Source organism: Natator depressus, chromosome 11, assembly GCF_965152275.1.
Source record: "Natator depressus isolate rNatDep1 chromosome 11, rNatDep2.hap1, whole genome shotgun sequence".
NCBI classification, from domain to species: Eukaryota; Metazoa; Chordata; order Testudines; family Cheloniidae; genus Natator; species Natator depressus.
Genome location: NC_134244.1, coordinates 55829795 through 55856573, shown reverse-complemented (window position 1 = coordinate 55856573; position 26779 = coordinate 55829795). Strand labels below are relative to the sequence as shown.

At 43.6% G+C, this 26779-nt stretch overlaps 1 protein-coding gene and 1 long non-coding RNA gene across 3 annotated transcripts in view; one reads left to right on the top strand and one right to left on the bottom strand.

Annotated features, from left to right (window-relative positions):
• The window catches only part of HECW2 (HECT, C2 and WW domain containing E3 ubiquitin protein ligase 2), a 256874-nt gene that overhangs the window by 43786 nt on the left and 186309 nt on the right, over positions 1 to 26779 (top strand). Inside the window, exons 1-2 of one of the 2 annotated variants that reach the window (XM_074967802.1) lie at positions 13098 to 13372; positions 16243 to 16904. The exons of the other annotated variant lie outside the window; for it this stretch is intronic. The gene's annotated coding sequence lies outside the window, so the exon portion shown is untranslated. Of the gene's footprint in view, positions 1 to 13097; positions 13373 to 16242; positions 16905 to 26779 lie in introns of those variants that run through there. 2 annotated transcript variants of the gene reach the window in all.
• Positions 1 to 26779, bottom strand: part of LOC141996086 (uncharacterized) — a 35557-nt gene that overhangs the window by 4358 nt on the left and 4420 nt on the right. The window lies entirely within an intron of this gene.

Genomic DNA, 26779 nt, shown 5'->3' with positions numbered 1-26779 from the left:
GGACAGGATAGCGAATGCAACATATGCAGTCACCTAAATAAAATCCTTCATTGTAATAAGTATGCATAATGGGGGTTGCACAGGCAACCTTAACTTTGGCATTTCCTGACCTTTTGGGTCCTTCACTTTCAAACCTGAACATCCTTTTAACATTGTTTTTGTATGGAGTACATCCACGCAATAGTGTAATAATACCTATGTATTAGGATATTGCTAATTTTTCTCACATGGTTGTTCGCTGCTGTTTGTTCTCCTCTTGTCCTCTGTGGTAAGATTGATGCCAAAGTGTGAAACAATGAAAACTTCCTTTATCCTCCCCTGTCGTCCCTGTTTCTTCTCTTTGGGAGCCGCAGGATTGACTTTTTCTCTTTTGAGTCTGCTTTGTGTAGGAGATTGTATGTGATTGTATAGAATTGCAGTCCTCACTCTTTCTGACAATGTCTTCAATTGCACTGCAAGCAGTTCAGTACTGAGAGTCTGCATTCCATGGAGCAGTGCTATCTAAACGTCCTGTGTCTGTTTAGGTTCAGTGCTGTTGCAATCTAATAAATTTAGACATCTTGTATTAATGACCCTTTTGTGAAGGATACAGTCGTGACTCAAGTGGTCTGAGATGAGTGGTTGGGAGAAGTTATCTATATCTGACGTTTCTTAATAAAGATTATAAAATGTTCAGTTTCTTGAAGTTAATCATTTATAAAATACTTTCATTTGAACTATGCAAAGAGCATGTTTAATACTATTCAAGCACCCATGATATTCTGAGCTAACATATCCTTGTGAGGAAAATGATACACCTATAGTAGGTAGCCTCAAGACGTTTAATTGAAAATGTGAAAGCCAGTTTGAACTACAGTTTATATTTCAGGAGAAAATTGTTTTTTTGTGATCTACCCTCTCCCCAGTGCCCATAGTGTGATTGCTGCTATACTTTCATTGAAGGGAAACAGAGCTATGTACAACCTGTAATAACATGTTTTTATGATTCCCTGGTTTTGGTAAAGATTAGCCCCCTTTCCATCTCTCATTACTGATTGGATGAAATTAATATAGCAAAAGCATGAGGGAATACAGTTGTTGCATCTCCCCACGGTGCTAATGTGAATTTCCACTAGCAGTTTGCTAATACAGTGACTGAATTAAGTGAGTTCTGCTTTAGATTACAAATATTTAAATAAATTGCCTCTGAAATTATATGTCACTTCATTAAATATTAGCCACAAAGTATTGAAAGCGGTAGGAAAAATGGGTTGGTGAAGATAAGGCCCTGCTTTTTGCTTTTCTTTCTTTTTTTTTTTCTGTTAAAGAATTTGGTGTAAAATCCATCCCTTGCTAAAAATATCATTTAAAAATTTTGTTTTTGGCTGCTTGACCATTTCTTCAGTTTTCTGTAGAATTGGCATTTTATAGTAGTCAGTATGCGGCTGGTTAATTGCTTCCCTCTTCAGATTTATCAGCTTTGTGTTCAAACAATAGATTTTGCTTGTTTTATCCGAAGAAGGGAGCATGAACTACAATTATTTTAGTCTTTTTTTTATTTTTTGTTTCCAGAATCAAATGTTACTTAGCTTTTATTGATCCCCTCCCTGGACTGGAGATTTAAACCTTATCCCTAGTTGAAAGGAAAATTTCACATTCTTTCATTTCTTTGTGAGCTTTGAGAAGTCAGTGTTGTTCATAATATATAGTGTTTAGAAGCTCATGGACAAGCTGAAGTCAATGGCAAAACTTCTGTTGACTTCAGTGGGGTCAGAATTTCACCTATGTATCTCAGTTTCTTTTTCTTCTTTGAATAGTGTTCCCATGCCCTGCCTCTCTTTCTTTCTGGGAATCCATCCTGGTTAGCGATGGACAGTCTTAGTTCCCCTGCTGTTTGGGAGGCATCCACATACCCTTTTGAAATACAAGAACTGCACATTTTAAAAAAATCTTGGGGGGCGGGTGCGGGGGGAAGGGGAATTAAGTTTCAAAGAAAGAGCAAGCCCTGCAACCAGCCTTGGATACTGGCCCAGAGAACCCCTCTGTACATCAACCTCCGGTGGTTTTTTGTAGTGTAGACATATCCTTAGTGCCCTGATAAACCTCTGTATCACTGGGATCTTCACGGGAGAAGAGTGCAGAGGGTACCGACAAGGCTCCTAAGAAGAGGAGTTCTAGAGATCTCCTATTTGAGCCTCCATCAAAGAGAAGTTGGTCACTTCAGAAACTGACCACTTCAGAGACCTCAGGGGGAGTACCATTGAGGCTCCAGATTGCTCTGCTACTCAGAGCTCTCCCAAGACTTTCAATTCTTTGAAAAAACAGTGTCAGAAATACATCGATATCAAAACTGATGTAGGTACCATCTTAACATGGTCGCTCTAGCAGAGACCCCAAGCACTCTATATCTAGGAGGTTGGCACTACTTACAGATTCCTTGGCGTCCGTAACTGAACTGGTACCCCAGAAGTCATCAGTGTCCTTGGTACCATCATCACCTATTTAAACATGTACTGCCAAAACAGTTAGTACCCTTAGTACCAGTGTCATTTTTCTAAATCGGGCCCACTGAAACAGTCAGCTCTCTCAGGACCAGCACTACCCGCAACGAAGCCTTGTATTGTCTCAGCTCACATACATCTGGTATCACAGGAATTTAGATACTCCAGGAACTTGTTTGTTTCAGACAAGCTGGAGTGTCTGGTGTTTATAGAGTACTGAGCAACTATTGGTACCAGGATGGGCTGGCCTTATCTTTTTCCAGTGTCTCCTAGTTCTCCAATCCCAACAACTGGGATTCTTCACCTTTACCTTCACTGTTTGCCCACCCTTGGACTATGTTGAGGATGATTCCTCAGACTCCCTGATTTTGGGGCGGGCTTCTCTTGTCTATAATCAAAGGGACATTTTCCTGACCACCTTCCCTGAGAGAGAAATTCCAAGGTAGAAACAGTTTTGTGTCCCTTCTCATTGGCATGACCAATGAGTGGATGCCTCCTTCCTTTACCGTATGGTCCACCTAAGTGGCCGTACTGGGACCCATGGGCTGCCTATCGCTAGCAGTTTTCGCCACTGTATTAAATCTATATGAATGGTTTATGCATGACTGTGTTACTCCATGGAGGAGGGTTACCACAGTTCCTACAGGAACTAAAAGAGAGGGAGGTGAATATGGTGAGTCACTGCAACTTAAACAAATCTAGAGAGGTACCACCCCTTGGAGTAGTTTACATATACTGGTTCAGTGTGAGTTTTCCAGAGACTCAATGACAAAGAAAGGGTTTTTGGTATAAAAGGATGAGCTTGAACTGACAGAGGGCCTTCTTTCTAATTCAGCAAACAGACAGGACCTTCTGTCCAAAGGGGGTCCCAACCCTTTGGCCTGCTAGGGTCCCATAAGACTGATAGGTGACTTCAGGTAAACTTTTAGCATGCATTTAGGAACTTTTATTGATTTTTCTCTGTAATTTTTTACCTTAAGAATAAATGTGCTTGGTTAGAAAGAGCTGTGTGGTAACTTGTAACAGCTGACAATACACTGTTCATAGCCCTCAAAGAGAAGGCAAAAGCACAGGCACTGGCCTTTACGCAGACTGGTTTGCTGGGGGCATCACAGTGTAAGGGAGGGAGCTTGGCAGCCTGAAAACCCTTGTCAGAAGGGAGTGGGATAAGAGTCCCTACCCAAAGACGGATTGGGAACTCCTGTAGTGGACCACTGTGACATGGAAATGGGGATAGGGATATAGGTGCAGATACCCTGAAACTCTGACAAGGATCATCGAGGGAGACCCTCTCCTGCTTTCTCACTCCCTCCCCAACTTCAGGTGGAGGCTTTTGAGGAGCGAGAGGCTATTTCATCATAGTCACCAGATGAGGTGGTAATGTCCCGCTACCTTCTCTTGATGACAATTTTAAACAGTTTCAGGAGTTGATGAAATGCATTGCTGACTCATTGCAGGTTCTGTTAGAGGAGGTCCAGAAGTCCCAACACAAATTGTTGGACGTTTTGCATATAACAGCTTCTAGTCATGTGACTCTACTAGTAAACAGAACCTTACTGGATCCTGCCAAGAAGAGTCTGACAAAATCCTGACACCACACCATTCATGAGCAAATAAATTGGTAAAAAGAATTATGTCCTGGCGAAAAATCCAAACTTTTTGTTGCCTACACTGCACTAAGTTCTGTAGTTATGGAGACGGTCATGAGCATGGCAGACAACATCACACAACGTCTATGCCCTATGATAAGTACCAAAAGCAACTCAAACTATTTGATTGGATCAGCTACTCTTCAGTGACTCTGAAATTTTGTGTTGCAAATTACCAAACCCCAATAGTAAAATGCAACCACGCCAATTATGAAAAATGCAATAATTTTATTGAACATCCCCCTGTGGAACATCTGTGACCAGTTCAATGCAATCAGAGCTGATGGTCAGCTCCTAACTAAGGCTAAGATTTTGTCATGGATATTTTTAGTAGAAGTCATGGACAGGTCACAGGCTTCAGTGAATTTTTCTTTATTGCCCGTGACCTGTCCCTGACATTTACTAAAAATATCCATGATAAAATGGGAAGGGGCTGGGCAGATGCTGGGTGGCCGGGGAGCTCCAGGACCCTCCCTCCACCTGCAGCTGGGAGCTGCAGTCTCCCTGCCCCCTGCGGCGGCAAGGAGCTGTGGAAATCCCCCTGTGACTGCCGGCTGGGAGCTGTGGGGGTCCCCTCTGCCATTGGCGGCTGGGAGCTTGGGTGTCGGGGGGTACCTCACAGCTCCCTGCTGCTGCAGGAGGCTGTGGGACCCTGCAGTTCCCAGCCGGCAGGGCTGAAGTCATGGGGGTTTTTGGAAGTCACAGATTCCATGAGTTCTGTGACTAAATTGTAGCCTTACTCCTAACAAGAACCTTGTTGCAAGTCTCCCAAGACAGTAGCCCTGCTCCATTTCTACCATGCATAGAGCATCTTGGATACAGCAGTCTGGGTCTCCTAAGGGAGTGCCAAAATACCATTGAAGACCTTCCTTTTAATGGGCTTAAACCTTTCTGAATCCTCTGACAAATCTCTTCATGCTTTGAAAATTCCAGGTCCACTGCCAGGTCCCTTGGAATATGCATCCTTGCAAACAAAATAAAATTAAGCCGGTCACAAATGGCACAGAAAGCTCATTCGGTCCAGTTCTCTACTTACCCTAGGCCTTCTGAGCCACCTAACAAGAGGCAAAGATACCAAAAGAAAAGACCACCTACCATGACTGGTACCACCAATCAGCCATCATCTTTGTCCAAGCATTAATTTTGATGGGTTCGTTGAAGGTACAGAGCATCCCCACCTCCAAAAATCTTCAGCTTTGCCGTCCCACCCACATTCCTCCCTTTGGAGACATCTCCCCGTTTCCGACCTGTCTGGGAGCAGATTACATCTGACAATGGGTTTTGGAGACATAATATCAAGTTCCGTTCATTTCACCTCCATCCTTGCTACCCCACCACCCCTTCACGGTCCCCTTTCAGGGACCCATCTCATGTTCATTTGGTGAGACTGGAAGTCATTTTTCTTCTACTTATAGGGGCTGTAGAAGCAGCTCTATTCCAGCACTGGGGGAAGGGATTCTATTCCAAATATTTTCTGGTCCCCAAAAGGAATGGGGGTTGGAGACAGACTTTATTTCTCAGACTCCTAAGCACCTTTGTGAGATTGCAGAAATTGAGGATGGTGACTTTCTCAGTTGTGATTCCATTGCTACATTCTGAGGGTTAGTCTGAGGGTTAGTCCTTCCATCGTCAGGGGGCATATTTTCATTTTGTAGTTCACCCCTCTCACAAGAAGTTTCTTTGTTGACAGTCAGCAAGAATCACTTCCAGTATCAAGTGCTTTTGTTTGAGAATATACCTAGAGCAGATCAGAAGCCAAAGATCATGTGACTGGTAGCCACTCACTTAGGTCGACTTTTCGTCTTTCCCTGCCTCTATATCTATGGCATTATTGACAAATGTTTTAGTTGCTGAAATTTGCATAGCTGTGACCGGGTCCTCAGTACATATTTTCTCCAAATATTATTATGCTTTTGGTTCATGCTTTCAGGTCAGATGTTGTGGTTGGCAATGCAGTTTTGTCTTCAGGGTTCCAACTGACTCTGAAACCGCCGCCTCCTTTTGAGGATGCTGCTCTGGAGTCACCTGAAGTGGAGCATCTATATGTACACTGCTCGAAGGAGGAGAATTTACTCATCTTGTGCTGTAAGTGGACTTCTTTGAGATGTGTATCCCTATGGGTCCTCCACTACCGACCCTTCTGCCCCTCTGTTTTGCTGGGCTTTGTGGTAGAGAAGGAGCTAAGGGCAGTTTACCGATGCAGCTTCATATATCCTCATTATGGGGCAGGATGTCTGGAGCATATCCGAGGACTGAACAGGCATTTCTACCAAAAATCTTAGATCTAAGCTGCACGGGGCACATGGGCACCTGAAGTGGAGCACCCATTTTGAAGAACTCTAGTTGCTGTACAAGGTGAAAACCTCTCCTTCTTTACTTTCACTATAGTGTACTAATGAGACATGCTAATTGCCAGTTAGTCTTTGTAAATACCCCTTGTGGGGATAGTCAGGAGAAATAAAAAGCCTGTTGAGCAACACCCTCAGGCCTATTTAATTTGTTCCTTTTAACTCTTCATGTGTGAGACCACAGCAGATATTAATACAGGTATAGGGTTGGTTTCTTGGTAGATGCAGTGTACCTGCAGGATGAATCGGTGATATATGCAATACATAAGGCTACTATTTAGTCACAGAGGTCACGGAAGTCACCGAATCTGTGACTTCAGCCCTAATGGCTGGGAGCTGCAGGGTTCTGCAGCCTCCTGCAGTGGCAGGGAGCTGTGAGATACCCTCGCCGCTTAAGACAGCAGTGTCCCCAAACTAGCAGCCTCCGCCTTCAATTAAATCAACCTCCTTTAAGTGGCAATAAAATTTGTTTACCATTCATGGATGTGATGTTGTCCATGAGCAGTGTCTCCATTGGCACAGCGGATTACCCACAGTCAGAAATGAGGCTGCAGTGAATAATCAGAGACTCTGGTAGTAAGTAGTAAATAATGTTGTTGTTTTTTATTCAATCAAAGTAATTGTTTTAAAAAGCAAACTACACCTTTTTGGATCTGCCATTCCTGTTTTTTAAATACCTCAGTACTTTCTCTGCAGTTTGCTAGTCTCTAACTCCTGCCTCAGCGCCACTGCTGTCTGTTCCTCGTGACTGTGCATTTTATTTCTTCTAGCCAGAGGGAGAGAAACAAATGTTGAGCTTCTCTTTTGCCGTCAAAGTGGTATTTATCAGTCTTCCTGATCAATTCCTGTGGGAAAAGCCACAGGAGTAGAAAAGTTATGTGGGAAGCTCTGAGTTGGCATTCATAGAGTTCCAGAGGTGCCATCCCTTTACAAGTAGGAGGGAGTTGCAGGGAATGTAGGGGCAGCAAATATCCTGACATGTACTGAGAAATCCTGCTGCTTCTAGGAATTAGGAGGTCCAGGACATGGTCTTTCATCCTGCTTCCTAGGCCTCTCCTTTTCTCTGGTGGCTTTGTTTCCTACTCATATCTGCACTGCACTGGGATTTAAGCTCCTTGGAAGGGAAGAATGGAAGAGGCAGAGAAGGATTCTACATGAGTGAGTAAAAAGACCGAGGAGTCCTTGTGGCACCTTAGAGACTAACAAATTTATTTGGGCATAAGCTTTCGTGGGTTAGAACCCATTTCATCAGATGCATGGAGTGAAAATACAGGAGCAGGTATAAATGCTTGGAGTGGTTGGGTCATTACAAAATCTAAACTTAATTTCCCCAATACTAATTTCCCCCTACTGTTACTCACACCTTCTTGTCAACTGTCTGTAATGGACCACTCTCTTACCACTTCAAAAGTTAGTTTTCCTCCCTTGGTGTCCTGCTGTTAATTGATTTATCTGGTTAGACTGACCTCACACTTTCATGTATTTATACCTGCTCCTGTATTTTCACTCCATGCATCTGATGAAGTGGGTTCTAACCCACAAAAGCTTATGCCCAAATAAATTTGTTAGTCTCTAAGGAGCCACAAGGACTCATTGTTGTTTTTGCTGATACAGACTAACACTGCTACCACTCTGAAACCTGACACGAGTGAGCATATGTAGGCTTCTAGAGTTACTTCTAACGAGCAAGTAGAATGCTATCCTTTTGTTCTGGCCTCTCTTAAGCTCCTTTCAAGCCCTAAAATCCGTCAATATGACCATACAACTGTTGATACATACATTCAATATAATCATTTTTTTGCTGAGTTTGTGCTTTCCCAGCCTGTGGCACAGTACCCTCACATACTGGTTGCTTTTTCTGTTATTCATCCCCTTAATAGCAGTCTTGGGATGGATATTTTTGAGACAGACTATGTGACCTAGCATCAAAATGCTAAACTGAGGACAATAGCATCAGTACTTGCAGGGGAATTCTGCAGCACAACGAGTTCACTGCAACTATACAAATGTGCTTTTCAGTGTCATGAATACTGTACATCAAATCTGTGGTAGCAAGAGGTTTGATTTTTAAAGAGAGAGTGTATTACACGGAGTTTGTCATTGCTACAGGGTGAGTTATCCAAGGGAGAGCATGTTGATGATGATTCTGTGTGGAGCAGATGCATGAAGGGTCAAACATAGCCATTTAATAGTAAAGGAACTTTATTGGTGGAAATATGAAAGACACCGCAAGGAAACAAGATACCAACTGAACACTCTACTGGGAAACTTTAAAGAGAAACGTAGGCTTAAACGTGGTGACAACATACAGTCATAGATCACTTCACTTCTCTGTGACTCTGTTTTCCCCCCTACACCATTTGTTTGTCTTGTCTGTTCAAATATTAACTTCTGTACAGAGGTGGATTAAGGTTTCCCTGTGCACTGGGCCAGAGCAAGTGGGGAGGATGGGGGTTCCCACCCCTTCTGCCTGCAGCGCTGCCCCTGCTCCGCCCCTTCTGTCTGCAGCCCTTTCCACAGCCCAGCCCCTTTCTGCCCCTTCCCTGGGACCCCGCCCCTTCCACCCAGAGTCCCCCTCATTCTGCCTGCCCCACAAGCCTCCCCCACAGCCACCAGGGCTTCTGAAGGGGACCAGAGTTAGGGTGCTGGGGCTTCTCCTGCCTGCTGCTTCTGCCGGAGAGTAGAATGGGGCATGGGGGCTTCCCTTGCCACCCTGTAGCTGTTGCTGGGGATGAGGTAGGGGCACAAGGGGCTTCCTCTGATGGGGACAGGGTTGGGGCCACTGGCATGAGGGCTTCCCCCACCCAGGGGCTTTTGCCGAGGAGAGGGTCAGGGGCACAGGTTTCCCCCGCCCCAACTGCTGGGCAACGGAAACTGGGGGCCCCTCCAGTTGGTCGGGGCGTCTGGCCCCTGTGGGCCCAGTGGCTAATCTGTCACAGTTCCTGTCCTACAGTGACAATCTCTTGCTATGTGTTTGTACAGTGCCCAGCATAATGAGGCTACTGCAGAACACCATAATTATAAAACATACATAACTTCAATTCATAAAATGGATGTTTTTCATGAATGTCAGGGTATATTATTTGCTTGTCTCCAATTTATTCTTGCCGCTTGTGCACATTTAACTGGTGAGTGTGACAGCTGATATGCTGGAGCCCTCCAGTTCCGAAAACACTTGAGCAAAAGAGCCAGGCTGTCTGAGAGCCGTAACAGACTCTCATCCTTCATGGAACAGACAAAGAGGGGGATGCATAACACACATTGATTCTGAGCTGTGGGTTATTAAGAACATTAAGATTTCAGGCAGTGTTTCTATAGTTATATAACTAATCTAGGTGGTTGGGTTACAATGGCATGTGCTTCATTTAGGGCTTGTCTATACTGGCAAGTTTTGTTGCCAAAAACTGCTTTTTGGTGACAAAAGAGCGATAATATACACACTGCAATGGGACTTTTGTCCAAAAAAAATGCCCAGTTTTGGCAACAAAAAATTCCACCCTTGCAAGAGACTTTTTTTTTTTTTTGTCTTTCCCCTTCCTTTTATTGTCGACAAACTGCCAGTGTAGACACCATGCCTTATTTTTTGGATTTTATTGGCCTCCAGAAAGTGTCCCACAATTCCCATGCCACCGCTCTGGTCAGCGGTTTGAACTCCACTGCCTTCCAGCTAACCCGCCCCTCCCCCTTGCAAGCCCCGGGAATTTTAAATTCCATTTCCTGCTTGCTGGCTTCCCAGGTGAGCATGGCTGGCTATCGCACCAAACGCACTCCCGCTTGGACCACCGCTGAGCTGTTGGATTTGATCAGTATATGGGGAGAAGAGTCTGTTCAGTTGCAGCTGCGAGTGACCCGTAGGAATCGGGACACAAGGCTTTTGCAAAAAGGGCTATGATCGGGACATGCAGCAATGCAGAGCGAAGATAAAGCAGCTGCGGCCGGCGTACTGTAAGGCGCAGGAGGCAAACCATCGGTCAGACCTGCCGCTTCTATAAGGAGCTGAATGCTGTACTCAGTGGTGACCCCACCTCCATCGTCGATAGACCCGTGGATACTTCAGAGGCAGTAGAAAGAGGGGGTAACCCAGAGGCTGAAATTCTGGATGAAGAAGTGGAGCTAAAAGAGGATGTGGAGCTCCCAGTGGGGTCTCCCAGTGGGGCAGACAGCCAGGAACTTTTCTCCACTCCAGAATTCTCTACGGGGAGTAGGAAGCAGATGAGATGCCGGGGAAGTTGCTGTAGCTTGTATAGGGAATTGAAAAGTGGGAGGCAGGTAGTGTTTTACTTGAGCTGGACATTGCCCCGTGTAGCCAATCTTCATGGCCAAGTAGGGTGTCCATGGACATCGAGACCTGCAGGGAATCCTCCAGAGAGAGGCTATGGAAAGTTTCCAAGAGGTACTTGTTAATCCTCTGCCGCAGATTCCAGGGGATTGCTGCTTTGTTAGGTCCCCCATTGTAGGAAACTGTACCATGCCATTTAGCAATCACTGGAGCTGGGACCAAAGCGTCACATAGCTGAGCTGCATGTAGACCGGGGTGAAAGCCGCAGGCATGCAGAGTTGTGCTCTGGTTTCCCTGCTTACCTGCAGGAGTGAGATGTCAGCCAGCAGGTTGGCCACCTGTGAAAAAAGTGTGTGATAATTTTAGAATGAGTTCCCTGCAAGCCGTGACCGTTTTGTCCATACGCACAACCACCTTTCCCCCCCACTCCCAACACTCACCATGATTGGGGTGCTTGCGGAGCTGTGTGCCTGCCCTGACAGTGGACTTTCCTACTCCAAATTGATTTGCAACTGACCGGTAGCAGTCTGGATTCACCAGCTTCCACACAGCGATTTGCAACACACTTCTCTACCGAAAGGGCAGCTCTGTCTGGTGTCCTTGTGCTGCAGGTCAGGGGCCAGCTCAGCACACAGCTCCCAGAAGGTTGCTTTATGCATCTGAAAGTTCTGGAGCCACTGGTCTTCATCCCACAGCTGCATGACAATGTGATCCCACCAGTCAGTGCTTGTTTCCCTAGCCAAAAAGCAAGTCTACCATATGCAGCCGCTCTGTGAATGCCAAAAGCGCTGAAAAGTTGCTGCTGTCCATATCACACTCGGATGCCTGCAATTCGTCCTATGTCAGTAACTTTGCGAGTAACTCTGCTGCCATGCGTGACGTCCTCACGACCGTTAACAGCGCATAGGAGAGAAGTGTGGGATCCATCCTCTCTCCCTGCAGATGCTGGCGCACACTACAAAGACTGACAGTTGGAAAAACGGCACGAAAGAAAAGCCAGAACGGTGTGAAAGGAAGCCAGAAATCATTGGAGGGCTGGGACACAAAGCGGTGCATGACGGGACATTTTGCACGTCCCAGGATTTGCCGCGCTCCGTTTCTGCCTTCTCACAACACTTAACGACAGATGGTGTTGCCAGGCATTGTGGGATACATACCCACAGTACATTGTTCACGCTGTCAACATTTGGGGCACCATTGTGGACATTTGTGGACACTATTGTTGGGGGGAGGGATAGCTCAGTGGTTTGAACATTGGCCTGCTAAACCCAGGGTTGTGAGTTCAATCCTTGAGGGGGCCATTTAGGGATCTGGGGCAAAAATTGGGGATTGGTCCTGCTTTGAACAGGGGGTTGGACTAGATGACAACCCTGATATTCTATGACAAAGGGAGCAAATGTAGACTCGCTTTGGTGACTTTGCTTTTGTTGATTTTTTTTCGTGTCTACGTTAGTTTCATCAACAAAACTTCTAAGTGTAGACAAGCCCTTAGGCTTGGTCTACACAGGTTTTGTACTGGTACAACTATTTTGGTTGGGGGTGTAATTTCTTTTACTGGAATAGTTATGCCAGAACAACTCCTAGTGTGGACACAGTTATACTGGTATAACTGGTATGCCTATATAACTTTTTCCTTTCTGTGTTGGAATACCTTTATATTGGCATAACTGTTTCCACGCGAGGGAGATTGTATTGCCATAACTACACTGGTGTAATTTAAGAGGTACAACTCTTGTGTGTACACATGGCAGCTTGTAAAGGGAAAAACAGAGCTGCGTGGTGTACGTTTGCAGTAGGCCAGTTTTAATTCTAACCTGCACATTTGAAAAAATGAATTGTTTATCCTGTTTTGAGAATGAGTATTGCAGGCCTGCAAAGAGCTGCTCCATTAACATAATGGCATAGAAGAGACTAAGCTCTGATGCTGAGGTTCAGATCCTGTCTTAGACCTCATCCCTTAGACTAATAGGGCTTTTGGCATGTATTCTTGTCTATGTGTGGAAGTAAGACTGTCTTTACAAATGCACATTTGTATGCAGATGTCTTATTTTACCTTGAATTACCTGAATCATGATCTGCCCCAATAATACACTATATATAGATAGGTTTTTAAATAAATATGTATATATTTATGCTGTACTATATGCTTTTCCCTTAAGAGAAAATTTCAGACAGTCTAAATTATATGGTGTTTTTGTAATGAGAGCTGGTGTTTAACATCTGAGCTGAGTCATCAAACTCATGTCATCTGAGAACTGAAGGAGACAGGATCTCTCTGTCTGTCCCTGCTTTATGGAATCTTTATGGTTTTAGAGCAAAACTTTGACACTGTAATTTTAAACTTATTTTAAAATATCCAGAGAGGGTTTCCAGAAGTAAATTCTAATGCTGTTCTTCATTTACTAAAAAGGAGCTGAGAAGATGAGTCAGCAAATAGAAAACATGGCTTGCTTTTTTTTCAGTGGTGTGGACAAACCTCAGAGTGAAAGCAACAGAAGAAAATGGACCTGATTTAGACAAAATAGTACTACTGTGTAGCTATTGCCTATTCATATTCAGCTGTCCCACGTCCTCTGTATTATGAGTGGGGATGGAAAAGAGAGAGATGGAAAGTGGGTGAGTGTGTCTGTATTGTACACTGGATATCTTTCCCCTTATCTGTTTCAGATTGACAGAGGAAAAATAGAGGAGGGGGGGGGGTGGGAAAGGGATCTAGATAGGCTGTGAAGAGTGACTCAGAATGACTTTCCCTTATTACAGTAAAGGAAAGATACAGCCAAACAGAAGGAGAACACATTACAGAGAAAAATATTAATTTAAGGAAGAGTAAAAAGCAATCACATATGTAAAAAAAAAAAATGAGAAGAAAATAAAAGGTACAGAACAAAGGGTAAAATGGCTAGGATGCTAGTAAAACGAGGAAGAAAATTTTTAAAACCAGGAGATCAAAAAGACGCCAGAAATTGGGGCATCTCTTGGAAAATTTTGCTCTTCTTTGCCTGGTACAATTAATTTGTTTAGAAAGGAAAGTAAAATATTTTAGTTTTACCATCCCTGTAGTTATCATTGTCCATCATCCATATCATCCTCATCATCAATCAATCAATCAATCAGTCATCTATTTGCTCAACCTTACGATGATTTTCGTGTGCGATAAATTTTCATTATGGTTTTTTCATTTTGCTTGTGAAGGAATGCAGTATCATGTCCACCATGGTTTCTGTTTTCTATTTCCTAACTATTTAAAGCCTATAATTCGATCTTTTTTAATATTTCTGCAAACACAGAGCCAACCTGTCTCCCTTGTAAGCTTTTTCTTGAATAGGGGTACATGAAACTCCATGAGTTTTCAGTCATTGTTCAACGGGTAGTGATCAATGGCTCCATGTCTAGTTGGCAGTCTGTATCAAGCGGAGTGCCCCAAGGGTTGGTCCTTGGGCTGGTTTTGTTCAATATCTTCATTAATGATCTGGAGGATGCTGTGGATTGCACCCTCAGGAAGTTTGCAGATGACACTAAACTGGGAGGAGTGGTAGATATGCTGGAGGGTAGGGATAGGATACAGAGGGACCTAGACAAATTAGAGGATTGGGCCAAAAGAAATCTGATGAGGTTCAATAAAGACAAGTGCAGAGTCCTGCACTTAGGACGGAAGAATCCCATGCACTACTACAGACTAGGGACCGAATGGCTAGGCAGCAGTTCTGCAGAAAAGGACCTAGGGGTTACAGTGGACGAGAAGCTGAATATGAGTCAACAGTGTGCCCTTGTTGTCAAGAAGGCTAACGGCATTTTGGGATGTATAAGTAGGGGCATTGCCAGCATATCGAGGGACGTGATCGTTCCCCTCTATTCGACATTGGTGAGGCCTCATCTGGAGTACTGTGTCCAGTTTTGGGCCTCACACTACAAGAAGGGTGTGGAAAAGTTGGAAAGCATCCAGCGGAGAGCAACAAAAATGATTAGGGAATTGGAACACATGATTTATGAGGAGAGGCTGAGGGAACTGGGATTATTTAGTCTGCGGAAGAGAAGAATGAGGGGGGATTTGATAGGTGCTTTCAACTACCTGAAAGGGGGTTCCAAAGAGGATAGATCTAGACTGTTCTCAGTGGTAGCTGATGACAGAACGTGGACTAATGGTCTCAAGTTGCAGTGGGGGAGGTTTAGGTTGGATATTAGGAAAAACTTTTTCACTAGGAGGGTGGTGAAGCACTGGAATGCGTTACCTAGGGAGGTGGTAGAATCTCCTTCCTTTGAGGTTTTTAAGGTCAGGCTTGACTGGGATAATTTAGTTGGGGATTGGTCCTGCTTTGAGCAGGGGGTTGGACTAGATGACCTCCTGAGGTCCCTTCCAACCCTCATGTTCTATGATTGTTTCCATAAAATTATTCACCAGGTGGTGTAGAGTTTGGTGCACAGAACTGGCGGATTCCCACAGACCCATTTGTAGCCAGCACTATCTGGGTGCAGGCCCTATGCTATTGCACTGTCTCCATGCATGGACGTTGTCGCCATATTGGTCCCTGGATATTAGAGAGACAAAGTGGGTGAGTTAAAATCTTTTTTTGGACCAGTTTCTGTTGGTCAGAGAGACAAGTTTACACAGAGGTCTTCTTGGGTCTGGGAAAGTAATTCAGTGTTACTTTGAGTTACGCCCTATCTTTGAGTACTTTTTCCAGACTGGAAGGATAGCTTTGTGTAAACTCGAAAGCTTGTGTCTGTCTGTCTCCAACAGAAGTTGGTCCAATAAAAGATATTATCTCACCCACCTTGTCTCTCCTTGCAAGGATGGCTGTTAAAGATCTTTTATTTCCATGAAAAGAGCTCAGACTCTTTTTTTCAGGTGCAGGCTCAGTTGCATCAGTTACCAAACATGCAGGGGGAAAGCTGGTATTTTACCTGTGAATCACTTTGAGGCCCTGCTCCTAGGTGCATTGAGGCATGGTGCTTCGTAGCTTCAAGGCACTGAAGGACCTATACACCCTGTCACAGGTGCCTTTAGAGAGTGGAGTAGCCCTGTCACTTGATTATCATCTTAAGCCTCACTGCATGACCATCTGTCAAATATTTTTATAGCTTTTATGTATGTATTGTGATTGTCATTGTTTGTAATCTTGAAACTACTGGAACACACCACTTCAATATTCAGATTTCAAATGAACAGCTGTATGATGAAATGAAAACCTGTAACTCATTATTTGGGCTAAAAAAGACAGAACTTTATGCTGAACAAGCCATTCGGTTAAAAAGCTGAATAGACCGGTGTAGTTTAATTTGCAGAGTAGGATAAATTAAAAGTCAAGACAGTCTGATCTGATGGAGGCAGTAAAGTTCATCCTGGATTGCTTGCATTAACTGACCTCGAGAGAAATTTGCCGTTGCATTAAGGACTCTGATAAGTCCCTTTGCTCATTTTAAATGTCGTGATACAGTGGAAACATGCCAATGTTTACACAGGGAATTCTCCATGTCCTCTATTCTAGTGATGGAATCTCCATGCCAGCTCTCCGCAGACCAACATGCAGGATGGTAATAGGCATTGTCCAAGAGAAGGGCCACAGAATTCATCATTATACATATCCAGTGGTCCAATTCCCCGTTCATGTGATGTGGCAACCTCCATACCATCGCCTCATGGCCCTGCAAATGTCATACTTCAAGCTACACTTGGATGAAAGGTTAATCTAAAGAGAACATTTTGCAAGTTTAGTGTTACTTAATTTCCTTCTGTACTTCCTGTCCGCCTTGGGGAGAGATGCTTTGGATGGATAGAGGCTCTTCCAACAGCATTATGCCTTCTAACTGCACATTGGAACACTGTTCAGTACTGGCTTTGGAGGAAAAGTGTCACCGGCACTGTTCTTAGAGCAGCTGAGTAATTTAAATCAGCGGAGAGTGGGATGCCATGATTTACAAAGCACACTCATTGTAAGCACTTTTGTCAGGAACAGAAGCTATCCAGTTGCACTGCAGTTTTGTGTCCTGGGCAAGACTTATCCAGCATACGTCTGTATGGGTTTTACTTCAATCATCTCATGTTGCTTGTGTTGTACTCTTCATCTCCTCCCTATATGTCAGTAGTTACTAAAGTAAGAGGCAGTAGGAATAGTACTTAGTGCTTATTATTCAGAGTGCTTCACAAAAGGTAAGTTGTTTTTCGTGCTTTACGGTCTGTTTTACAGATGTAGAACTGATAAGTGACTTGCTAAGGTTACACAATGAATCGGTGCCCGAGCCAAGAATAGATCTCGTGTCTCCAGACTGCCAATGCTATTCCCTTATACACTGGATATTTGTCTCCTTCATTAAAAGAATTAATGAAAAAAAATTGTATAGTCCTGTTCTCAATAGAAGACACTTTTGCTGATAGGTGTTTTTTTTTAAATAAAAGAATATTGATTGTTTGCACACACAGAATAGTATTGGCTTATTTCTGTCTTACAGGCATTTCTTAATCAAAAGATTTTAAAAAAGAACACATGGTGGTGCTTTGAAAAATGTTCAGTTCCACATATTTAGAAATTCCTTCATCCAAAAAGAATTTGGCTTATGCTGATGCTTTTCTGAAAATAGCAAGTTTATTAGACTCTTGAATAAACGTAGCTTTGAGCTGCTTTTCAACAATATACCAATAATTGTCTTGTCTTTAATATTCTCTACAGCTCCAAGAAGTCCATGGCATGTCCTATAATAAGCAAATCTGGGTTCATTGGAGGGAAAACAGACCAGTCAGTATAGTTCTTGAATGTAACTGGCCTGTCTACTGAAGAATTGGATGAGAGGATTTATATTTCAAAACAATCGTTACGATCTTTCAGCTAATGTAACTTGAAATTTAGTCCATTCAAAAAAAGAATTAAAAGCAGTTTAAGGTATTTCATCTATCACTGAATCCCCTGTCAATTTCTGAAGTTTACAGTTAATATTTCCTATCCCAGCATGTTTTCTTCTCCCTTACTGCTCTATAACAGACTCTCACAAACAACAGAAGAAACAGGACTGACTATTCAGTGCAAACAATTAAATTGACCAAGCACAAATTACTATCAGATGCACAAAATAAACTGGAAAAAAAGAGAAATAAATTTCTTCCTCTAATAGCTTTCAGTTACAGTTACCTTCAGTGTTACTTTAACATTAGATAAAGAACTTTGAGACAGAAGTGCCATTTTTAAACTGATGACATCTCTTTAATTTTTCCATGATTAGTGTTCCTCAGGTTTCCTTAGGATTGGCACAGTCATATTTTTTTTCCTCCAGTGTGTCATGGCCACTAGTCTCATGTATGCTAATCAACAGGATAACGTATTTAAAATATAGAATCCTGTTACTGGAAATTCATGCAGTAATGATAGGGTGATGATAAACCATTCAGTTTGATTATTTTTTTAAAATCTCATCTCTGTTTGCCACAAATGGGCTGATAACTGTGTATGATTCCCAAATGTGTTTAGAATGCCTTTTATATCTGACTGGTTGGGATATATTCCTCGCAAACACTCAGAGTAGGTTCTAACCAATACTGTACTGTTCATTCTTTCCCATATTTTAGTCTGAGAATCTCTTATTTCTCTACCTGCCATCTGCTCCCATGTACTTTGCATTTATATAATAAAGTGGTTCTTAATCTTTTCCATACCTGGGGACGCCCTTTTCCATACCGAGATCACCCTACATCACGTCTGGGTGGGATCCCACTACCATTTAGCAATGTGGGGAAAAGCAGGGTGCCTGTGAACTCTTGACACTTGTAGGGTCATGAACTTAGGTTGAAATCCTGTATTATATCATCCAATTAATTCCTTCTTGGAGAACAAGAGGCTCATCCCAGCAAGACAGGGAGACTGAATGCGAAATGTTGGGCTCCTGACTGCAACAAAATGGCCAATTCCATGGCAGAGGTGTTGGATTCTGTGGCGCATTGGAAAAATTTCAGATTCCCTGGGTTCATATTCACAGTGTCTTGATTTGAGTTGAATGGGACAGGTCACACTTCTTACAGTTATTGTCACATAGAGAGTTGGTGGGTTCTTGTCCCAGTACTTCTGACTCCTAATCCTCTTCTCTTAAAAGTATGTTCTTTCTCTTTTCTTAAGGACTGTTAGAACGTGTAGGCTAGATAACAGCCTCTTGATAGGGGGTTGTGTTGACACAAACTCATCAGATTCCTTTGGTGCAGTCGTGTAGCTGGGTGTGACAGGTTTTCTGGTGTATAGGTCTACACTGTACTACAAAATAAGGGTTAGAGAATGAACTGACTAATGGTACTTGCAATCCATTCACATATCCCAGTGCTGCTTTGCCTTGTCAACTGCACTGTTAGCTCTTTAACCTCCATATCTCAGAGGTGAGCCGTGCATTTTAACATTATAATATGAAAATGGCCATTTCTTGATACTGGATTGGGAAGTCACAGGTTATATCTGGCTAGAAGAATCAGATCATGGCTGTACCAAGGTGGAAAGGCCAATACAACTAGGTGCTTGATCAACAGCGGGGAAAAACCAATTCCTTGGGGGTTGTAAATGGCTAATCTTTCTTGTCATCTCAGTAATGATACCATTTTTCACTTGATAACTTGCTTTTACATACTTGGTTAGATAGGAAGCATTTGATTTTGTGTTAGCTTAAGTGTCAGCTGAAAATCAGGAAAATGTAGGCTGACTATCAGGGAACGAATCCTAATAATGAGATGTATTAGACCATAGAATAACTTCTTTAAAAATAGTGGAAATTCAGGTACTTGAGACACTGAAAATTGGTCTGGTTAAAATACTGGAAAATGTGCCATCAGGTACTTCAAAAAGAGAGACCAAGGAACATATGTCTTTTCTTTCCCTTATTTCTGAGACACATTTGCAGGGAAAAGAAACCTTTATGTAGGCTTCACCTTAATAAGAACATGTTAGATCCTCCAAATAAATACATTGCATGTGATGAATTTTGCTGGAAGAGGATGAGATGTCTGGTGACAATTGTAAGCCTTCCCTGAGAGTGATGTGGGATTGTGAGTTGCCTGTATGGAAAGGATATTGTGCCAGCAAATTTGCACAATGGCATGGACAGCTGTGCACCATTGTTGGTTGCTAAGAGAATTGCTGCAGCAATAGTCACAGCCAAAGAATGGGAACATGGAGATCAACCAGATGTCTTCAGAAGAGATGGGAAAGAGGAATTGTCTGCTGTGTTAGAAATCAATGAAAGTGGAATCTTTATAATGAATATTTGTTACAGAACTGTATATTAATATGAGTATGTACATGGAAGTGAAAGGGGTTTTTGTGCCGCAGAGATGACCTGTTTAGCACCAGATGGGAGGAAGCTCAGCAGCTACCACCAGCCTATTAAGGAGCAGAATGACTGCCAATGATAGTGGCCATGACCCAGAATTTTGAGGGTGGGGTTGAAAATATTCAGAGGCTCCCCAGACTTTTCCTATCCCAGCTGGCTTCAGCAGTTGCTGGGAAAGTGAAAGAAAATGCCTAGTTTAAATAATATTTAAACAATATTGTAATGTTTCAAATGAAAAGTTGTTTTTCAATTAAAAAAAATTTTTTAAACTTTTTTCAAAAATGATGCTAAAAGTTCATTTTTTGCAATGAACTTCTGCCCTTCTTCTAATATAGTTTATTTTTTTAATCAAAAACATTATCAAAATGAAAAATTTTCAAAAACCATTTTGGTAACATTTTCAATAATGTTTTAGGAAAAAATATAGAGCAGAAATTGCAAAAAAAAATTAGGAAAACAACAGTTCGGTCTGGTTCAAACACTGAAAAACAACAACTTCTGCATTTTCCATGGAAACATGTTTACATTTTTCAGCCAGCCCATCTCATACCCTGACATGGCCCTTTTACTTAATTTCTATTGTTCCACCTATAAATCTTTGTACTAAGCAAAACAACATTTTACAGTACAGAAGCCAGCATATGTATTTTGCTCTTTGTGTTCTATTTGTGACTGCTTGTCTCTAAAATTATTTGGATTTGCTTATCCTTTGGTGGCGGGGAAGTGGGGTTTGAGAGAGTGAGAGACTCCAGACATTTTCTTTAGGGCTGTCACCTATGTTCCTTAATGAGGTTCAAACACAGAAGCACCTTATTGTGGATAAAGTTGTTCTAGAGAATGGAGAACCTTCACCCTCACTGGTCCTGGGGTTCAGGATGCTGTTTTACTCATCTTCTTCCATGCTGACTCTGTATGTGACGTTGTTCTGTTCTTTGGAAAGTGAAAAATTAAATGTGCTAATCTTCACTTCCACAATGCCACCATCATTCATCAGCCCAGAGTGCTTATCTCACAGTCATTTCCATACTGAAGGTTTGTATGGTAGTTCAGAGGATGACCAGCTGCGTCTCTGGGCCAGCCCTTTAACAATATATTTTGAGTAACAACTGTGGGAAGAGTCTGCAATCCAGCCGACAGCCTTAAGCCGCCTACAACATCCCTACATAAACAAGAAATGATTCACTGTTATGACTAAGATGAAGAGGGCAGTATGTGAACTCAAAGGTTTTTTTGTTCGTTGTTCACTCTATTGATGTTTTCTCTTCAATCATATATCTGGTTTGGGGATTCCCAGCCTTTCATTCATATTTTTTTTTATAATTATTTAATATTTGTATATGGAAAATGCATTGGTGTATAACTTTCCTTTGCTATGAAAACTAAATCAGATAACTTCCCCCATCAATTTTTTTATATATGAAGGTGAATTTTTTTTAAAAAATCACTATTTAGTCCAAATTGCTCCTTTTCACTGTCAGTAATTGAAGCTTATGTTAAACCCTAGATGTTGTTTTAAATCTAGATATAATCCTGAATTTTGTCCCAGGGGGAGTTTATGAAGAAATCAATCCTCCTACTTTCTTATCCTCTGTGAAGTATTTAAGAAGAACTTGATAGCCCGATAAGCAGCTTTGATACTACTTGTCATAAATATAAAGGAAAGGGTAAACCCCTTTAAAATCCCTCCTGGCCAGAGGAAAAATCCTCTCACCTGTAAAGGGTTAAGAAGCTAAAGGTAACCTCGCTGGCACCTGACCAAAATGACCAATGAGGAGACAAGATACTTTCAAAAGCTGGGAGGAGGGAGAGAAAAACAAAGGGTCTGTGTCTGTCTGTATGCTGCTTTTGCCGGGGATAGAACAGGAATGGAGTCTTAGAACTTTTAGTAAGTAATCTAGCTAGGTATGTGTTAGATTATGATTTCTTTAAATGGCTGAGAAAGGAACTGTGCTGAATAGAATGACTATTCCTGTCTGTGTGTCTTTTTTGTAACTTAAGGTTTTGCCTAGAGGGATTCTGTATGTTTTGAATCTAATTACCCTGTAAGGTATCTACCATCCTGATTTTACAGAGGTGATTTCTTTACTTCTATTAAAAGACTTCTTGTAAGAAAACTGAATGCTTTTTCATTGTTCTCAGATCCAAGGGTTTGGGTCTGTGGTCACCTACGCAAATTGGTGAGGATTTTTACCAAACCTCCCCCTGGAAGTGGGGTGCAAGGGTTGGGAGGATTTGGGGGGGGGGGGGGAGATGTGTCCAAACTACGTTTCCCAGTAAACACAGTTAAAGTTTGGTGGTGGCAGTGGAGATCCAGGGTCAAAGGATAAAATTAATTTGTGCCTTGGGGAAGTTTTAACCTAAGCTGGTGAAAGTAGGCTTAGGAGGTTTTCATGCAGGTCCCCACATCTGTACCCTAGAGTTCAGAGTGGGGGAGGAACCTTGACACTACTTTACCCAGGTTTCAATTTTAATTGAAAGCCAATGTGAAACACGAGGCTGGTCTTAGTCCTTGCTAATTTCTCAGTTGCCTTAGAATAAAAAGCATATGAAATTTATTTCCACACTGAGACTTGGCTTCACTAAACACTGCTCCCTCTCCGATCTGTTGATAGCCGAATAGATAACTTGCCCACCCTGGCCTGGTACTTAATAAAATTTCTGCTCTAGTCCTTCTTAGCCAGTGGTATTCCACACTTCACGTAAAGGACAACTCTCACAGCAAATTATACATGTTGTCCTCATAGGGCAGTATGGAGTGCAACTGTTTAGTGGCATTTAGAAGCAAACTGAAACGGGAGGATAATTCATATTTTCAGCCTCTCTTTCGATGCACTGGTGAATCAGTACTCCTGGGATTTTTAAAGTACAAGTAAGATCATCAGCTCCTCTTGGAGGGAGGGAAAATGCACAGGTACGTTCCCACCCAACTTCAGGTTGAGTTTTTATTCCATGAGGAACAAAAGCAGTGACCCTTTCTCCTCAACCTCTGGCATGTACACTTGTCACAGTTCTGGTTTTGGGACAGCCTTGTTTTCTTGTTCGACAATAAATATGAGATTCAGGTTGCCTTACGCAAGTCACATTAATGAAAATCTACCCAGCCTGCCACATATATCTCAGTGGTAGAATGTTCTCCAATATCCAGCTCCTTGATGCATCATCTGCCACTTCTTGGTGTCGTTCCATATAAAATGGATTAATGAATTTTAAAAACAGCCTAACTATTGTAAAGGGTGAGATATAGAAGCATGTGTTTAGAGTTTTTTTTGCAGAGTATTTGGTTTGAAGATGGGGGCTCGTTTTCAAGTGAAGCTTTCTGTCTGTTGCAAATTGATTTTGATTACTTTAAATTGCAGTATTTATTGGAATTGTTATTTAAGTCCAGACTTTACAACACCTATAGTTCTTGGGCACATGAACTGAATCAGAGAAACTACCAAGTTTGTATTTGTGGTGGTGATTTCGTTTTGTTTTTTACTTACAGGTGTTTTACCAGAACAATAAGAATTCGAGATTAGAGGAACTTTGGCAGTTTTAAAGGACATAATGTTACTTTTCCCAGCATTCTTTATCTGTGTCTTTATCTCACAATCTCTGGGATAATGCATAGAGAATACAAGTTAAAGTTTTTCTGAATATTTATAGATCACATCTATCTACCATGTATAGATTTTCTAACTGGTCCCACCAGTATCAGTACTACTGGTAGTTTGTTGTGAGAAGATAACGTTAATCTAGAAAGCAGTGGACTTCCTCCTCCAGAGACTTTTGTGCTTCAAACAAATTTCTGTCATCTCTGTTGCCAAGGCTTTATAACAGGGCCGGAAGCCCTGAGCCTCTGCACCTCTGCCCCAGTTTCCGGATGGAGGGGCAATCAGGGAAGCTCTGCACACTGCTCTGCCCCCAGTGCCACCTCCGCAGCTCCCACTGGCCGCTGTTCCCAGCCAATGGGAGCTGCGGAGGTGGCGCCTGTGGGTGTGGGCAGAGCGCACCACGCAGAACCCCCTGGCCACCCCTCCACCTAGGGGCCGGACATGGCGGCCACTTCCAGGAGCAGCGCGGGGCCAGGGCAGGCAGGGAGCCTGCCTTAGCCCCGCTGCGCTGCCAACCGGGAGCTGCCTCAGTTAAATGCCATCCATCCAGAGCCCGCACCCCAAGCCCCCTGCTGTACCCTAACTCCCTCCCAGAACCGCACCCCCACTAGTTGTGACCAGGGGCCTGGTTATGGAGTGGAACACCTGCTCAAAAAGGGATCCTGGTGGCTCTGGTCATCGCTGCTGACTGGGCTGTTGACTGTCCGGTTGGCAGCGCTGCCATGCCGCACAGCGGGTCTTGCAGGCTTCTTGCTAGCCGGCGTGCCATGCGGCTTCCGCATCCGGAAGCAGCCAGCATGTCCGGCTCCTAGCCTTAGGGGTGGCCATGGGGGTCTGCATGCTGTCCTGCCCACAGGCACAGCTCCCATTGGCTGGGTCAGGGCAGGAGAGGAGCTAGTGTGACTTGTGAGTGCTCAGCAGGTGGCTGTTGAGGGGTTGTGTGGTGCTCGCCTCTCCCGCTGCTGACCGGCCCTCTTCTCCTCACGCTCCTTGTGTGACTGGGCTCGAGCTATGGCGCGTGCCCTGCGGTGAACCGCGGTTTGTCGCCCCATCACTGGCACCCAGGAGTTCGAGGTATGTGTATCCCTGTCTCTGAGTGCTGGGAATGGGGCTGCACCCCCATCACTGCATCCCTCCCTGTCCCAACCCCCCCCCCCCAACCCCATTCCTTCATCACTGCATCCCTCTCCATCCCATCCTGTCCTGTCCCTGACACCTGCCCAGCCCAGCCATGTACCCCTTACAGTGCTCTCCCACCCGTTCTCTCCACCTCCCAGAGCCCTACACCCCATTCACCTCCATACACTGCTGCATTCCCATTATATCCCTATACACCCCTGTGCCCCCCACATTCTCATGCACCTGTAGTCTTCTGCATCCCCATCCATTCCACATACCCCTCACATCCCTGCGCTCTCCTTCACTGCCCCCTCACCCCCACCCTGCTCTCGTCCTTGGCCTCTTTCCCTCCCTATCCTCTCTCCTCCACCCCCCACCATCTTTTCCCCTCTAGCCCACCCTCCTCCCACCTTCCCGGCTGGGTGATTTAGGCAGCCCCTGGAAAAGTGTATGAAAGTGCCTCTGTGTAGGCAAAATGTGTGCGCATGCATGCATTGTATGTGTGTAAGAGACTGTGTTTTTTGTAGGGAGGTGTGTGTATGCCTGTGTGAATAAAATTTGCAGCCTAACTCTTTGACTTTTATTACTTTTGCTGGCTTGCGCACAAAAAAGCTGATGACCTAAAATATGTATGGATTCATTTCATAACAAGCTTTTAAAACAGAAGGGAACTCTAAAAGAAATGTATTATTTCTTAAAAAGTGAATGTTGTTAACTAGTAATTGCTGAAGAGCCAATGTATCATACATTTGTCCTCACCTTTGTTTAGCTACATTATAAACTCTTTGTTGCAGACTGTCTCTTTTTATGTGTATGTCCAGTACCCACCACCCTGGAGCCCTGATCTTAGTTGGGGTCTCTAGGCACTAAACAACAATTGTAATAATAAATAATGTGGAAGTATATGTGTTAGTGCGTGCTAGATGTGTACACATGAATCTGGACAGGTGTGCGTTTCTGTGGTTGTGCTCTATGGATTTGTATTTGGGTTTCAGGAATGGGCCTTTAATGGAGCCATTGCAGCTGAGATAATGTGTGGTCCTAATTCCACACGTAAAATTACAATAACTTTAGTGAACAGAAACACGGAGCTGTTTACGAAAAATGGAATGAGGGGAGGGAAAGAATCATAAAAAGGTTTGTAAAATTTCATTTTTTTTTAAATTACCCTTTTTTACTATATTTTTTTGCTGCCAGCTGTAGTGTCCTGTAACAAATAAAACCTGGACTTAGCATAATACATCTGTCAAAACAATAAATATGCCTGTTTGGGCCTTGTAGTGAAAATGAGCATGAGAGAGAGGGTGGGGGAGAGCAAGCGACAGAGGTAGGGGCGGTATGGGGGGTGGATCAGGAAGGGGTGGGGCGGAGCCCTCAGGGAAGGGGCAGGGCAGTGGGCGGGGCAAAGGTATTCGGTTTTCTGCAATTCGGAAGTTGGCAACCCTAACCCCCACCAGTACCCCCACCCCCTGCCCCAGGTCGGAACCCCCTCCTACACCCTAAACTCCTCATCCCCAGCCCCACCCCAGAGCCTGCACCTCCACCTGGAACCTTCACCCCCTCCCGCAATCCTGCCCCAGCCCAGAGCCTGCTGCCACACCCTGAACCTCCCATTTCTAGCCCCACCCTGGAGCCTAGGGGAAGCCCCAAGCGCCCGCATCTCCCCCTCCCCCACTGGGGGGGGGTGTTTGGCCCACAAATGATTTTTTCTGTGGATCAATGGTCCCTGATAGAAAAAAGGTTCCCTACTGCTGCTTTATAATACTTATGCATAAACCATGTTTATTTGAGGAGAGTACAGCAGTTCAAAGTATACAGTGATAGCGTGAGCTGGAATCTCCTCTCCTGGTGCCATTTAGCCAGCGTACTATATAACCAGGCGCGGTATTCGTGTTACGTTATCTCCTGCCGTTGGGATTCAGACCCAAACTCACACGTAAATAACCAAAGTAAACTAACAGAAATGTTATTACTCAGTGTAGAACTTATTGCAACTATAGTTTGTACATGGTACCAT